Genomic DNA, 15,273 nt, shown 5'->3' with positions numbered 1-15,273 from the left:
TGAACACATGACATTCGGGACTCTCTACATTATAGGTTCACAAAATTGTTAGTCCAGAATGGGCTACCAGAGATAATCATGCCCATACACTGTCAGGCCTCTCCACTCTCTGAAAGAAGTTACTGAAATTTACACTCCTGCTTTCTGCTGCTTTTCAATACTCTGTGTCTTTAGGTTCTACAAACACCCTGTCATGTTTGTTTGAAATCTACCTTGTGAGGTGAAAGGAGTTTGTAATTTTCCACAGTTAGTTTTCTTAATTCGTTATCGTGTAATGATTCTTCTTCCTTTCCTTCTTCCTCCAACTCTTAGGAAAAAAAAAGAGGTGGCAAGAAGTCATCTGTATTGCTGGTAAAAATTTTTTCAATAAATTTCTCTTGCCAGCTCTTTTTCTCCTTGATTGCCCAAGTTCCAACTCGATGGAACTGGTTAATCATTCTTTGAGAAAGAGTTGAAGTGTATATTTACGAATATCAGACTACTCACCGAAGCATTTTAAGCCCTTTAGCAGAGGTGGAATTAAGTCACATGATCAATTTTCTGGTTAATAGCTTACAATACTGTACTGCTTTTTGCGCGGGGCCGGGGTGGTGGTGCTCACAGAGAGACAAATGAATTGTTTTCTGTAGCCTTTAGGACGTGAGAGCCCTTTTAGGTAAAAACTCAGCTTTGCAGGAGGCCGTATGTGCCAGGCACGGTGCCTAAGCCTTGCCCTTGGCTTGGCCTGCCACGGGTTTGCTTTCTGACCCCTCTCTGGGACTCAATTTCTCCATCTGTAAATGCAGGACCTGATGAGATCATCTCCACAACCCCTTCCAGCTCTTAACATTCTGTGGTACTCCAGGGATAATGGAGATTGATCATTATTTCAACATTACCAGGGATGAACTGGAATGAAAAGAATAATCTTTCCAAAAGGGTCAACAGACAGGCTGCAGTCATCAGCCAAACTATTCCACTTCCCAGGAGGTGCTGATGAAGACAGTTGATAGTTAACATTCATGAGACCTACCAGGTGCCAGAAACTGGCTAAGCTGCTATTTACTTATTTAATTTTAAGTTGCATGATAGAACTTTGTATTTGGAGGCACTCAGATCTTTGTTTTTTAAACTGATAGACATTTATTTGAGTCATTGCTCTGCTCCTTGCTGTCTGGGTGACCTTGACCCTGTTCCCTTAACCACTCAGAACCTCAGATTTCTCCTCTGTTCCTCTATAAACAGAAGTAGACAGCAATGCCTACCTCACCAGATTGTTGCAGGGCTCAGATGGTACAGATATTAGTGGGTTTCATTTAGCAAATAATGTTGCCTACCAAAGCCTTTGAAAGGAATTCCTTGAAATAAAATGGAAATGTGTAATAAATAAACGCTTCTTTTTGTTTTCACACCAGGTAACCTCTCAGTAGACATCCCTCAGAGAGGCCAAGAGCAGTCATTAAGATCATGACTCAAGCCAGATACCTATAGTTGAGTCCTGCCTCTGCCATTTTCTAACTATGTGACCTCAGGCAAGTTCTTAACTTCTTTGAGCCTCTGTCTTCTCATCTGTAAAATGAACATAATAAGACAATGAATTGTCTTAATTCACATACAAAGCACTTAGGATAGTGCCCAATAGAGAGTAAGGATGCCCTAAGTGTTACATATTATTGTCATTATTGCTAATTATTTTTATTACCTACTGTCATAATATAATTCATTAATGTAGCATGTATGTAATGAGCCCCAACTCTATATATAACGTTGTGCGTGGAGATAAAGGAAAACAACAACGAAAGAATGATGCTGGGATGGATTCCTGCCATTGAGCACTGCGCCCTCCATGGACAGACTGCTCCAACAAACGTTCCTGGAGCACCTACCATGCATCAAGGAAACAGATGTGAAAGCGACAGAGTGCTTGCCTCCAAGGAACTCAGAGTCGAGCTGAGAAGTCAGACCCATGGAGAGGGAACCACAAACCCCCCTGGAGATGGTGGGCACAGCAGCTAAGGAGGCGGGCACTAGACTTGACCATTCAGGGGTCACGTGTGGTTCTGCCACCATCCTGCTGTGGAACCCTGGACACCTGTCTCAATCTTTGTTTCCTCAGGGTAAAATGAAGATAGTACTAGTATCTACCTTCTTTGATTTAATAACTATTGATTGAGGCTGGGCGTGATGGTTCATGCCTGTTTCCTAGCTCTTTGGGAGGCCGAGGCATGAGGATTGCTTCAGTTCAGGAGGTCGAGACCAGCCTGGACAACATAGTGAGACTCTGTCTCTATTCTTTTTCTAAAAAAAATTATTATTATAAGGCCAGGAGCAGTGGCTCACGCCTGTAATCCCAGCACTTTGGGAGGCCGAGGCGGGTGGATCACCTGAGGTCGGGAGTTCAAGACCAACCTGACCAACATGGAGAAACGCCGTCTCTACTAAAAAATACAAAATTAGGTGGGTGTGGTGTTGCATGCCTGTAATCCCAGCTACTTAGAAGGCTGAGGCAGGAGAATTGCTTGAACCCGGGAGGCAGAGGTTGCAGTGAGCCGAGATCTCACCATTGCACTCTAGCCTGGGTAACAAGAGTGAAACTCCATGTCAAAAAAAAAAAAAATTATTATTACTGATTGAGTACCTATTATGTACTAGGTACTAGTCTATTTTTTTTTCTTTCTTTCTTTTTTTTTTTTTTTTGAGACAGAGCCTCATCCTGTTGTCCACATTAGAGTGCCATGGTGTGATCACAGCTCACTGCAACCTCTGCCTTCCAGGCTCAAGTGATCCTCCTGCCTCCAGCACATGTTCCAGCCTCCCAAGTAGATGAGACTACAGGTGTGCACCACCGCTCCTGGCTAATTTTTAAAATTTTGTAAAGACAGGGTCTCACTGAATGGTGTGAACCCAGGAGGCGGAGCTTGCAGTGATCCGAGATCGTGCCACTGCACTCCAGCCTGGGGGACAGAGCGAGACTCCATCTCAAAAAACAAAGCAAAACAAAACAAAAAGACAGGCTCTCTCTGTGTTGCCCAGGCTGTTCTCAAACTCCTGGACTCAAGCAATCCTCCCACCTTGGTTTCCCAAAGTGTTGGGATTACAGGCACGAGCCACTACACCCAGCCCCATGTAGTATTCCAGATGTTAAGGAAATTGTAGTTTAAAAAAAGGACAAAATCCTGGAGCTGACATTTGCAAATAAATGAATTTAAGTATGTAGTGTGTTAGTGATAAGAGCCGTGGAGGAAAATAAAGCTGGGAAGTGGGATGGGAGGCCTAGGGTGGTGGAGTGAGGAGTGAAGGGAGAAAGAAAATTTAAAGTAGGGTAGCAAGATGGCTTCTCTGGGACATTGGAGGTGAGAGAGTGAACCTTGTGTTTCTGCAGGTTTAGGGGGCCGGGACTCAGGATGGGCGTGAGGATTAAGGGAGATAAAGCTCACTTGGTGCCTGGCACACAGCAGGGCTCAGAAAGCACCAGCTGCTATTTTAAGCTATTACTCAGTGCTAAGGCCAGGGGATGAAAGGAGAGGAGTGGGAGCAGAAGAGAGAGAATGACTAAGTCAGCCCTGGGGCGGGGGGGTCTGGAGTGTTTCACGGGTGAAGTGACTTAGCGCTAGGGCTGAAGAATGAGTAGGAGTTTGCTAGAGGCATGGCGGGGAGGAGGCATTCCAGGAGATGAGCTTCACAGGCAGTGGTGTGGGGGCAGGGAAAGAACATGGTGTATTCCCCAGCCAGCGAGTAGGGTGTGGGCGCGTGCTGGGTGGGGGCCCTCTCTGAAGATCGGGACTGGAAAAGTAGGTGGGAAGCAGATTGAGAAGGGCCTCCGAGGCCATGGTGCAGAGTTTATGCTGGGAGACTCCACACATTTAAAACTGGGGAATGAAATAATCAGATTTGTGTTTTAATAATATCTACTGAGGAGGCAGGCAGTGGGGCAGCAAATTAGTAAGTCTTGCAAGGAAGGCTGTGATTAAATGGCCAAATAAGTGGTGTGGCCTGGGGGGTTTAGGGAGGAGGGAGGGTATCCATTCATGTATTTTTTCATTCATTCAGCACATATTTATTGAGGTCTAGCTAAGAGCCAGGCACAGGCTAGATGCCCAGGTTACAAGGGTGACAGACAGTCAGCAAGTGCACCAATGTGGGGTGGAAGGAGAGGCTGGGTGGGGACTTAAGGGGACCAGAGCTTCTGCCCCACAGGAAGGACTTACCTCCAGTCCATATGGCTGCAGCTGCGTGGGAAGGAGGGCTTTGAAGTGGGCAGATCTGATTCTTTAAGAGAGGCTGGATTGGTTTTGTTTGTTTTTTTCAGAGACAGGGTCTTGCTCTATTGCCCAGTCTGGAGTACAGCGGTGCAATCATAGCTCACTGCAACCTTGAAACCCTGAACACAAGCAATTCTCCCACCTCACCTTCCTGAGCAGCCAGGACTACAGGTGTGTACCACCATACCTGGCTAGTTTTTTACATTTTTTTGTAGAGATGAGATCTCACTATGTTGCCCAGGCTGGTCTGGAACTCCTGAGCTCAAGCGATCCTCACTCCTTGGTCTCCCAAAATTTTGGGATTACAGGCATGAGCCACTACATCCAGTTAGAGACTGGACGTTTTTATGTGAAACTTCCTGATTTTTAAATGTTGGCAACTGATCAAACCGGGTACAGTGACTGAAATGAATGGAGCAAGTGTGTGTGTGTGTGTTGTGCATGTTCTTGTGTGTGTACATGCATGCGCACGCACATGCGTTCTGCTTAGGTAGAGGCATGAGCCACTGTACCTGACCAGGCCTGGAGCTTTGAGTGAAGGAGAATAACGGCTTAAAATGAGACTGAAGCTGGACATGGTGGCTCACACCTGTAATCCCAGCACTTTGAGAGGCCAATGGCAGATCGCTTGAGGTCAAGAGTTCGAGACCACCCTGGCCAACATGGTGAAACCCCATCTTTGCTAAAAATACAACAATTAGCCGAGTGTGGTGGCACACACCTGTAATCCCAGCTTCTTGGGAGGCTGAGGTGGGAGGATTGCTTGAACCCGGGAGGTGGAGGTTGTGGTGAGCCGAGATTGTGCCACTGCACTCCAGCCTGGGCGACAGAGCAAGACTTCATCTCAAAAAAAAAAAAAAAAAAAAAAAAGAGAGACTGACCGTGGCCGGATCATGCAGCCTCTTGCAGGCTATGACAAGGACATTGAATTTTATTCTGAGGTCATTGAGAAGCCATCTCAGAAAAATTAGAAATAATTTTAAGATCTGTGGCATCTGAATCAGACCTAGATGATGGGAGAAAAGGAAGAGGTGTTCTGGGCAGGAGAATAGCAAGAACAAAGGTTTGAGCAGAGGTTGATCAAGGTGAGGACAGTGAGGCAGGCTGTTCACATGGAGGGATGTAAAGACAATGGGAAGCCTTGGGAGATGACATTTGAATGGGCAGGCTGGCGCCATTTTACGGAGATCATTGAGGCAAGATCTTTAGTCTCTTCCAGATTTTATCTTGTAGGCCTGAGTGTCCCAAATGTGCCTGAGGAAAATAATTGTCCTGGGTGCTTATTAAAAATGCAGATTCCAAGCACCTCTTCTGTGATCTTATGTCTGGTAGTCTGGAGTGCGGCCCAGGAAACCTATAATTATTCTTATTTTTTGAGACAAGTTCTCACTCTGTCGCCCAGGCTGGAGTGCAGTTGCGCAATCACTACTCATGACAGTCTCGCTCTCCCAGGTTCAAGCAATCCTCCTACCTCAGCCTCCTGAGTAGCTAGGACTACAGGTGCGCACCTCCCCACCGGGCTAATACTTTGTATTTTTTGTACAGATGGGGTTTCACCGTGTTGCCTAGGCTGGTCTCAAACCCGTGGGCTCAAGCAATCCACCTGCCTTGGCCTCCCAAAGTGCTAGAATTACAGACGTGAGCCACGACGCCCAGCAGTGAACCTGTAATTTGGACTCTCATCCTAGTGATCCTTATCTCAAGCAAGTTTAGGAAACACTGATGTAAGTATTCAGGTGTCATTGCAGGTTTTTGACCTGGGAGTCAGAAATTGGTGTGTTAAGATAGATTTGAGGAAAGAGAGCTGCAGGCAGGCCTGCATTTGAAGAGGCCCTTGGAAGAGGAACTTGCACAGAATGTGAAGGTCTGGACTTAGCTTGTGGAAGGGAACTGTATTTGTTTTTTTGAGTGTTTTGTTTTTTTTCTGAGACAGAGTCTCACTTTGTCACCCAGGCTGGAGTGCAGTGGTTTGATCTCGGCTCACTAGAACCTCTGCCTCGTGGGTTCAAGCAATTCTTGTGCCTCAGCCTCCTGAGTAGCTGGGATTACAGGTGTGCACCACCACACCTGGCTAATTTTTGGATTTTTTCGTAGAGACAGTTTCACCATGTTGCCAGGCTAGTCTCAAACTCCTGACCTCAAGTGATATGCCTGTCTCGGCCCCCCAAAGTGCTGGGATTACAGGCGTCAGCCACTGCGCCTGGCCAGGAACTGAATTTGTTCACAAAGTACTACACGCTGGGTGGCTTAACACAACACAATTTTGCTGTCTCACAGTTCTGGAGGCTAGAAGTCTGAAATCTAGGTATTGGCAAGGTTGGCTCCTTCTGGAGTCTTGGAGGGACAGGCTGTTCCGTGCCTCTCTCCCTGCCTCTGTGGCTGCCAGCAATCACTAGTGTTCCTTGACTGGCAGCTGAATCACTCTGATCTCTGCCTCCATCCTCACATGTGTCACGTGGTGCTCTCCGTGTGCGTGTGTGTGTCTGTCTCTGTGTCTATTTTTATAAGGGTACCAGTGATTGGATTTAGAACTTACTCTAATGACCTCATTTTAATTTTTTTTTTGTTTTGTTTTTTTTGAGACGGAGTCTTGTTCTGTCACCTAGGCTGGAGTGCAGTGGCGCGATCTCGGCTCACTGCAAGCTCCGCTGCCTCCCGGGTTCATGCCATTCTCCTGCCTTAGCCTCCCAAGAAGCTGGGACTACAGGCACCCGCCACCATGCCCAGCTAATTTTTTTGTATTTTTAGTAGAGACAGGGTTTCACTGTTTTCGCCAGGATGGTCTCGATCTCCTGACCTCATGATCCGCCCACCTCAGCTTCCCAAAGTGCTGGGATTACAGGCATGAGCCACTGCACCGGGCTACCTCATTTTAATTTTTTTTTTTTTTTTTTGAGGTGAAGTCTTGCTCTGTTGCCCAGGCTGGAATGCTGTGGCGTGATCTTGGCTCACTGCAACCTCCACCTGCCGAGTTCAAGTGATTCTCCTGCCTCAGCCTCCTAAGTAGCTGGGATTGCAAGTGCTTGCTACCACACCCAGCTAAATTTTTGTACTTTTAGTAGAGATGGGGGTTTCACTATGTTGGCTAGGCTGGTCTCGAACTCCTGACCTCAGGTGACCCACCCACCTTGGCCTCCCAAAGTGCTGGAATTACAGATGTGAGCCACCATGCCAGGCCTGACCTCATTTTAATTTGATTACATCTGCAAAGGCCCTATGTCCTAATAAAGTCTCATTCGCAGATACTGGAGGTTAAGACTTTATCTTTTTGGGAAACACAATTCAGTCTACAACAGGGACATAGTAATGAAATAATAATCAAAATACTCATATAATACTGATCATAGTGGCTGCAAACACTGTGCTATGCATCTCACAAGCATTCCATCCTCACAACTATTTGGTGTTGATACACCATGTTTCTATTTTTCAAAAAAGGAAGAGCAGGCTGGGCGCGGTGGCTCATGGCTGTAATCCCAGCACTTTGAGAGGCCGAGGCAGGTGGATCACGAAGTAAGGAGATTGAGACCATCCTGGCTAACACAGTGAAACCCCGTCTCTACTAAAAATACAAAAAAATTAGACAGATGTGGTGGCAGGCGCCTATAGTCCCAGCTACTCGGGAGGCTGAGGCAGGAGAATGGTGTGAACCTGGGAGGCAGAGGTTGCAGTGAGCCAAGATTGCACCACTGCACTCCAGCCTGGGTGATAGTGCGAGACTCCATCTCAAAAAAAAAAAAAAAAAAAAAAAAGGAGAGCAGACTGAGTCTTGAAGAGGTGAGGCTTCCTGCTCAGAGCCTTGTCACCAAGGCAGAAACTTGGCCAGAAAGCACAGTTGAAGCAGGAGAAGGAAGAGGAAACAGAATAGTGAAATGCTTGGAGCAAGGGCTCTGGAGTCATACTTGGGTTCAAGTCCTGGTTCTGCCACTAGGAGAAGTGAGCTGGCCTCCCTGACTCAGTTTCTTCATCTGTAAAATGGGGATAATAATGCTGCTGGGCGCGGTGGCTCACTCCTGTAATCCCAGCACTTTTGGAGGCTGGGGCGGGCGGATCACAAGGTCAGGAGATCGAGACTATCCTGGCTAACACAGTGAAACCCCATCTCTACTAACAAATACAAAAAATTAGCCTGGTGTGGTGGCGGCGCCTGTAGTTCCAGCTACTCGGGAGGCTGAGGCAGGAGAATGGTGTGAACCCAGGAGGCAGAGCTTGCAGTGAGCCGAGATCGTGCCACTCTACTCCAGCCTGGGCAAAAGAGTGAGACTTTGTCTCAAAAAAATAAAAAATAAAAATAAAAATAAAATAATAATGGTACCTATTCCTTGGATTGTTCATAACGATCCAATGAGCTATTTTTAAGGGGTTTGATATAGTGCCTAGTATTATACATAGTAAGCGCCCCCAAAATTGTCACTATAATTCATATCATTCAACTATTTGGTTTTTTTTTTTTTTTTTTTAAGAGACAGTCTCACTCTGTTGCCCAGACTGGAGTGCAGTGGCACAATCACGTCTCACTGCAGCCTTGACTTCCCAGGCCCAAGCGATCCTCTCACCTCAGCCCCCCAAGTAGCTGGGACCCCAGGCATGTGCCACCATGTCCACCTAATTTTATTTATTTTTTTGTAGAGATGGAGTCTCACTGTGTTGCCCAGGCTGGCCTCAGCTCCTGGGTTCAAGCGATCCACCTGCCTCTGCCTCCCACAGTGCTGGGATTACAGGCAGGAGCCACCGCACCAGGCTCTTCAGCTATTAAGAGACAGAGGAGGAGTGGACAGATAAGCAAAAACCATCGTGGGCATTCACGCAAGGGGAGGAGCCTATTATCCCCATTTTAACCTTTAAGTTACGTGTTGCCTAAAAATTGAGGAAGAAGAAAAGCCTGAAGGATTTGTTGAAAAGCTCTTTGCCTGGCACTTAATAAATTATCTTAATGGCTGTCCCATGACTGGCCAGAACATGTATTTGGAACTTTGGGAAACAAGTCAGTGTAGTGATAGGAATAAAAGGCATATCATGGGCCCCCGCAGCGTAGATATTGAGGAAATGAGGACCACAGGCAAGGAATCAACGATGGCTGGAGGCAGCCACAAATAATCACAGAAAAGATGAAGGAACATTAAAATGTACAGGTGTTGGCCGGGCACGGTGGCTCACGCCTGTAATCCTAACACTTTGGGAGGCCGAGGTGGGCAGATCACGAAGTCAGGAGTTCAAGACCAGCTTGGCCTACACAGTGAAACCCCATCTCTACTAAAAATACAAAAAATTAGCCAGATGTGGTGGTGGGCACCTGTAACCCCAGCTACTTGGGAGGCTGAGACAGGAGAATTGCTTGAACCCGGGAAGCTGAGGTTGCAGTGAGCCAAGATCATGCCATTGAACTCCAGCCTGGGTGACAGTGCGAGACTCCATCTAAAAAACAAAACAAAACAAAAGTGCGGGTGTTGTTTCTAAAGGTACACGTAGGCTGGGCTTGGTGGCTCATGCCTGTAATCCCAACACTTTGAGAGGCCGAAGTGGGAGGGTTCCTTGAGCCTAGAGTTTCAAGATCAGCCTGGGCAACACAGTGAGACCCCATCTTAATTAATAAATAAAAAATTATTTTAAAATTAAAAATAGATAAATAAAGGTACATGTACACTCTCATTTCATCTTTTTTTTTTTTTTTTGAGATGGAGTCTCACTCTGTCACCCAGGCTGGTATGCAGTGGTGCGGCTCACTGCAACTCCCACCTCCTAGGTTAAAGTGATTATCGTGCCTCAGCCTCCTGAGTAGTTGGGATTATAGGCACGTACCATCATGCCTGGCTAATTTTTATATTTTTTGGTAGAGACAGGGTTTCACCATGTTGAACAGGCTGGTCTCAAACTCTAGACCTCAAGTGATCCGCCCACCTCAGTCTCCCAAAGTGCTGAGATTACAGGCGTAAGCCACCACACCCGGCCTCTCATTTCATCTTAAGGTGATGGGCACATATCAGTTTGCTTGTGACTTTCCCAGTTTTAGTCCTGAGAGTCCCAAGAAACCTTCTAGTTCCTTGCACACCCTATTTTATCTTCATCAAAACATATGGATTTAGGTACTGTTATCATCCTCAATTTACAGATTGGAAATAAAGGCACAGAGACGTTTAATAGCTTGGCCAGCATCACACAGATAAGTGGCAGAGCTATGCGGTATTGAAACCCAAGCAGTTGGGTTCCAGAGTCCTTACACTTTTATACAGCCTTTTTTATGGTCAAATGAATTTCAATTATTGGTTTAAAACTCTTTCTTCCTTCATGAAATACATCATTTTCTTTGGGACCAGAAAGCATGCCTGTGTCTTTTTCTTCCTGCCCGGAGATAATCCTACAGGTAAAAAGTCAGTTAAGAGTCAGGTTGCAATGCCTGTTGGCTTCCAGGAGCCTTCTGGAAACATGATATCCTCCCAGGGATCTGCCCCACAGCCCCAGTGTCTGATCCGAATTCCTCATGGGATTTTTTAAGGAGGAGGAAGAGTGGTTAACCATGGAGAAGAGTTTCCAAAATGAAAATAAACCAATAAACAACATGCCTTGTTAACGGAGATCCAGTGACTTCGCCTTTTTAAGTTCAACACAAAGGCGGGGAGAACGAAATCATTTATAGAACTCTTTTCTCCCCCAGGAGATATTTAAGAAGTGAACATAGGCCGGGCGCGGTGGCTCAAGCCTGTAATCCCAGCACTTTGGGAGGCCGAGACGGGCGGATCACGAGGTCAGAAGATCGAGACCATCCTGGCTAACACGGTGAAACCCCGTCTCTACTAAAAAATACAAAAAACTAGCCGGGCGAGGTGGCGGGCGCCTGTAGTCCCAGCTACTCGGGAGGCTGAGGCAGGAGAATGGCGTAAACCCGGGAGGCGGAGCTTGCATTGAGCTGAGATCGCGCCACTGCACTCCAGCCTGGGCGACAGAGCGAGACTCCGTCTCAAAAAAAAAAAAAAAAAAAAAAAGAAGTGAACATATTTTTTGAAATTTAAAGGAATGCGAAGTTTATGTAAAATTATACCAATGATGACAGAAGCTTGAGAACAACAACAAAGCTGGCCAGAGTTGATGCCCACGATTTCAGGCTGAGAAACACAGCAGAGGGCAAGCACAGGGCAGCATGAATGTCATGAAAGTGGGGTGATGGGGAGAAAGGCAGGGAGCCTTTCTGAGCTGGGAGAGCTTGGACAGGGGACCTCACCTTTCTGGCTCTCTAAAATTAGATGCTGGGCCAGGCACAGTGGCTCACACCTGGAATCCCAGCACTCTGGGAGGTCAAAGTGGAAGGATCACTTGCGCCCAGGAGTTCGAGACCAGCCTAAGCCACACAGTGAGACCTCATCTCTACAAAATTAGCCAGGTGTGGTAACACATGCTTGTATTCTGAGCTCTTCAGGAAGCTGAGGTGGGAGGATCACTTGAGGTTGGGAGGTTGAGACTGCAGTGAGCTGTGATCATGCCACTGCACTTCAGCCTGGGTGACAGAGGGAGAGCCTGTCTCAAAAATAAATAAATAAAAAGTAAAATAAAATGAGACACTGAGAGTAGCTACTCCAGAGAGTTGTACTAAGAACTCTACCACACTGGGTGTGGCGGCTCACACCTGGAATCCCAGCGCTTTGGGAGGCTGAGGAGAGAGGATTGCTTGAGTTCAGGAGTTTGAGACCAGCCTGGGCAACATGGGGAAATCCCATCCCTACAAAAAATACAAAAATTAGCCCGGCGTGGTGTTGCACACCTGTAGTCCCAGCTAATTGGGGGGCTGAGGAAGGAGGATCACTTAAGCCCAGGAGGTTGAGGTTCCAGTGAGCTATGTTTATGCCACTGCATTCCAGCCTGGGCAACACAGTGAGACCCTGTCTCAAAAACCAACCAACCAACAAACAAATAAACACCACACACACACAGGAAAAAAAAAGAAAAAATGGAATTCCACTAGCACTGGGCATGCTGGCTTATGTGTGTAATCCCAACACTTTGAGGGATGTGGGAGGATTGCTTGAGCCCAGAATTTTGAGGCTGCAGTGAGCTACGATTGTGCCCCTGCAGTCCAGCCTGGGTGACAGAGCAAGATCCTCTTTCTTTCTTTCCCTCCCTCCCTCCCTCGCTCCCTCCCTTCCTTCCTTCCCTTTTTTTTCTCAGAGTTTTGCTCTTATTGCCCAGGCTGGAGTGTGGTGACACAATCTCTGCTCACTGCAACCTCCGCCTCCCGGGTTCAAGTGATTCTCCTGCCTCAGCCTCCCGAGTCGCTGGGATTACAGGCACCTGCCACCACTCCCAGCTAATTTTTACATTTTCAGTAGAGATGGGTTTTCACCATGTTGGCCAGGCTAGTCTCAAATCCTGACCTCAAGTGATCTGCCTACCTTGGCCTCCCAAAGTGCTGGGATTACAGGCGTGAGCCACCACGCCCGGCCGACCCTGTTTCTTAAAAGAAAAAAAAAAAGAAAAGAAAGCATCCCACCAACTAATAAAGATCTTACTTAACACTGTTTCTGGCACATGGCATGTGCTGAATAAACGGTATCTGTCACCGGTCCGGACTTCTTTGGGTTTCTATTTTGGCTTGTGATAAGAGAGAGCCCCAAGCTTGTGCTCATCAAAGGCTCACTGTGTCAGGCCCAAGCTAAGGGTTCTACACACACTGTGCTATTTAATCCTCACATTAATCCAGGTACTATTATGATGATGATCCCATTTGCAGATGTGAAGATTGACACTTTAGAGAGGAGAATAAACAGGTTTGCCTAAAAGATTTACACCATGAGGAAGGGAGTAGCCTGGGATGAGGACTGAGGGCTGCTCTGACATTGCTTTGTACTGCACAACTCTGCAGGGAAAAAAAAATGCCATTTTTGTAATTCCAGAATTCCAGGTGCCTTTTTTTTTTTTTTTTTTGAGACGGAGTCTTGCTCTGTCGCCCAGGCAAGAGTGCTGTGGCACAATCTTGGCTCACTGCAACCTCCTCCTCCTGGGTTCAAGCGATTCTCCTGCCTCATCCTCCCAAGTAACTGGGATTACAGGTGTGCGTCCCCACACCAGGCTAATTTTTGGTATTTTTACTAGAGACGGGGTTTCACCACGTTAACCAGGCTGGTCTCAAACTCCTGACCTCTGGTGATCCGCCTGCCTCAGCCTCCTAAAGTGCTGGGATTACAGGCGTGAGCCACCGCACCCCACCCCAGGTGCCTTTACGTATAAAGGGACCTACTTGTTTCTGGAAAGTGCCAGTGGGAATTTCCAAAGCGGAGCAAGGTGTGCCTGGCACTTTTCTTGAGTGGGGCATCTTTGCTCCCGTTTAGAGGCAGAAACTTCAGGTGGAAGCTGTTTCCTGCACAGTTGAAGCACTTCAAGGTAGACTTGAGGAACTTGTGCCCTAGGACTAAATCCTCCTCACTCTTCAGTTTCATCATCCTGGGGTAAGTGTGTTCAAAAGCCTTCACTTCAAACAGTAGTCCTTGACTGGATGTGGTGGCTCACACCTGTAATCCCAGTACTTTGGGAGGCTGAGGCAAGAGTTCGAGACCAGCCTGGTTAACATGCTACAACACAGCAACACGCTGTCTCTATAAAAAATTTAAAAAATTAGCCAGGTGTGGTGGCGTTTGACTGTAGTCCCAGCTACTCAGGAGGCTGAGATGGGAAGATTGCTTGAGCCAGGAAGGTTAAGGCTGCAATGAGCCATGACCGCACCACTACACTCCAATGAGACCCTGTCTCAGAACAAAACCCAAAAACCAGCAGTCCATAAAATAGGATGTTTGTGCATATGGGTTGTGTTTCCTGTTACTTGGTGAAAATGGTAAAGAGAATGTTTATCTAAGTCTACTAACCTAGTTTGAGTTTTAAAATCACGAGCAGTAGATACTGCTTGTTATTTATGTGTGGCTGTTTTTGGTATTCTTTTCTTTGTTGATCAGTTCTATGACTTGGGGGAGAAAGGTCTCCCACATCCGTCTTTAAAATCAGAAGGGTGCAGGTTTAGTGATGTGCATTATTAAGTGTGGCCATGAACTTGACATCCTAAGCTCTCACCCTTTGAATGGCTCTCAATGAGAAACCTGGATTCGGGGCATTTTTCTTCATGTGGCTGATTCTCTCACACTCAGATAGTCATTCCTTCAGTGATGTATTCGTTCATACACCAAACATGGAGCACCTGCCACAGCTTATTTTTTCTTTAAATTCTTCTTTATTTAAACTTAAATAGAGATGGGGTTTTGCTATGTTGCCCAGGCTGGTCTCGAACTCCTGGGCCCAAGCAATCTGCCACCTTGGCCTCCCAAAGTGCTGGGATTCCAGGCATGAGCCACCACACCTAACTACTTTCCTCAGTTTAGACAACTCTTTCTCTGGCAGCCCAGTGCCTCTCAGAGTGCTAAAGTACTGGTTTTTTAAATTGTCCAAATGTTGCAGGTGGATACTGCTGTAAAATACAATAAAAATAAATTACCAGAAAAATAAAAATGTAAAACCTCAAAGACATACAAAATACAAATTTTAATTTTTTAGTTTAAGATTCAACAGAGGCCTGGCACGGTGGCTCACACCTGTAATCCCAGCACTTTGGGAGGCTGAGGCAGGTGGATCACTTGAGGTCAGGAGTTCGAGACCAGCCTGGCCAACATGGTGAAAGCTCGTCTCTACTAAAAATACAAGAATTAGCCGGGTGTGGTGGCATGTGCCTGTAGTACCAGCTACTCGGGAGGCTGAGGCAAGAGAATTGCTTGAACCTGGGAGGCGGAAGTTGCAGTGAGCCAAAGTCGCGACACTGCCCTCCAGCCTGAGCAACAGAGCGAGACTCCGTCTCAAAAACCAACCAACCAACCAACCAACAAAAAAGAATCAACAGAGTACATTTAGAGTAGTATTGTGCTTAAGGACACAATTACAATACAGTGTGGTAAATGTCCTCATATATTTGAGACCCCAGATAATAGGAACATAAATAGTTTTGTGGGAACCCATAGGATTCAATTATCTATGTAGTAGAAAAAGCCTTAAAGATTAGATTCTG

The sequence above is a fragment of the Trachypithecus francoisi genome, unplaced genomic scaffold, assembly GCF_009764315.1.
Source record: "Trachypithecus francoisi isolate TF-2019V2 unplaced genomic scaffold, Tfra_2.0 Lachesis_group21, whole genome shotgun sequence".
NCBI lineage: Eukaryota > Metazoa > Chordata > Mammalia > Primates > Cercopithecidae > Trachypithecus > Trachypithecus francoisi.
The sequence above is the reverse complement of the archived record's forward strand: the minus strand, read 5'-3'. Positions refer to the sequence as shown.